The sequence below is a fragment of the Geospiza fortis genome, unplaced genomic scaffold (assembly GCF_000277835.1).
Source record: "Geospiza fortis unplaced genomic scaffold, GeoFor_1.0 scaffold145, whole genome shotgun sequence".
Lineage (NCBI taxonomy): Eukaryota > Metazoa > Chordata > Aves > Passeriformes > Thraupidae > Geospiza > Geospiza fortis.
The window spans coordinates 4,034,988-4,037,046 of NW_005054362.1; the positions used below are offsets into that span (position 1 = coordinate 4,034,988).

The 2,059-nt window shown below is 47.3% G+C and overlaps 1 protein-coding gene across 3 annotated transcripts in view; it reads right to left on the reverse strand.

Moving 5' to 3' along the window:
• The window catches only part of FOXN4 (forkhead box N4), a 16,079-nt gene that overhangs the window by 9,239 nt on the left and 4,781 nt on the right, over positions 1-2,059 (reverse strand). The gene's annotated exons all lie outside the window — the stretch shown is intronic.

Genomic DNA, 2,059 nt, shown 5'->3' on the forward strand with positions numbered 1-2,059 from the left:
CTCTTCCCTCCCCTCCCCTTCCCTTCCCTTCCCTTCCCTTCCCTTCCCTTCCCTTCCCTTCCCTTCCCGTTTACCATTCTTCTAAAACCACCCCAGCCTGTTCACTGTGCTTTTTTAAATAAAATGGATTTGCTAGTTATCAGATTAGCGTTCTTTTAAAAATAAGGGTGCAAGCAAATTCAATCAGAATTACATCCCTGCCCGTGGCAGAGGGTTGAAACAAGATATTTAAGGTCCCTTCCAACCCAAACCATTCTGGGATTCTGTGATTCCATGATTTGATGATTCTGTAATTCCATTATTTGATAATTCTATGATTCCATGATTTCAAGTTTAAGGGTTATTCTTCAGGCTGCCTGCAAAACCAATGTTAAGATCTCTCATGTCTTAAAGAAGGTGAAATTCCAAAGAATTCCCATTGCTGCCTGGCTGAAGAGTTTTAAAATTCTGGGGATATTCTGTAGCCTAAACCCAGCACATCTCCCGGGCCACAGGCTCAATATGTGCCCTGCTTCCAGTGAAGAAATTCTAATTTAACTGCAAAAAAAAAAAAGAGAGAGCCAAGCACAGGAATAACCAACACTGTCATCTCTGGGGGTTCAATCTTCCTGACCTGAAAATTGCCTGTGCCAAGACGGCTACAGATCCATCAATTGGAATACCAGGTTGGATTGGATTCAGTTCCCCATCACCACCATGCTCATCTCACTTTGGAGGATAAATCCCAGGAGGATAAAATCCAGAAGGACAAACTCCAGGAGCCAGAGCTCCTGCCTTTGGCTGGGTGTTCACAGCCCCTGGCACAATGGGGCACTGTGGTAAAAGCAGCCTTTCAGTGCATGTAAATGAGATAAATAGTGATAGGCTGTAATTAATGCACTGCTGAGCCTCCCCTGCTCATTCCCAGGGCTCCTGGAACAGCCAGTGAACCCCAGCAAGGGGAGGCTGCAGCCCCACCAGAGGTGCTGCAAACATGGTGTTGTTTTTTCAGGGTGTGTAAAATGATGCAACTCCACTTTCACCCCTCTGCTTCCAACTCTCTGCAGGAGAACATCCCGTGCTTCTGTTTCTCTCCTGCAAGGATGAGAATCCAGAGGGTGCTGGATTCAGAGGGTTTAAAGCCCAATTCTCCAGTGTATCCCAGGATGCTGATCCTGGGAGAAGTGCCTGGAAAACTGGGTGTGATACAGAAATGCTCCTTGGCACTGTCAGTCTTTACAACCTGCTCTGGAGTTATCTGCCCAAAATATTTATCCCATCAGGGTAATTGGATCAGGAACACCTTGGAATGAGGCTCCTTTCCAGATCTGATCCTGGCAAAGTTCACCAGAGCCTGCCAGCAGCACAAAATCCTCACTCACAGCTACCTAAAGGTATTTTCACCTTTTTCTCCCCACCATCAAGAGCATCCTGCTGGCACAAGGTGGAATTGGAGTCATTCCTGGCCTGGCCTTGCAGGAGTTTAACACCAGGGCTGGATCTGCTTTGCCACCTTCCCTCAGGCTGAGCTCAAGGTGGTTCCTCCCCTTGGGAACCACTGCCAGGGGAATTATCCATGAATTTTCCGCCTCCACATTGCATGGGATGGTGAACTCGTGCCTGGAGACTGTAAGGACCATCTCAACAACCCATCACCTCCACCTGAAACAGAGCCAGGCCAAAACCCCACAGCTGCATTTGGGATATTCCAGGGTTTTAAGTCGCACTCAATGGACAGGGCTTTTCCCATTTTCAGTACTGAGTTTTTAGCCCAGGCTTAGGTGACACAACTGCTCAACAGGCAGGAGCACTTGGGTGATGAGTTCTTAATTAACTGTTTGCATTGGTTTATCCAGTCAGAGACAACTGGACAGAAGAGTCCAAAGAAAACCTCTTCTAGAACTGGTGTTTTCCTTTGTCTGGGACTACACAAAATCCTCAGGGCAAGCACAGAGAGTTCTTATGTGCAAGACAAGGAAAAGATTTGGATTGTGACTCTCCAGCTGCGTCCATGGTGAGAAGTGTCCTCTGTTTTACTGAAGGATCCAACTTCCCCATCTCCTTCAGCTCCTCATTCCTG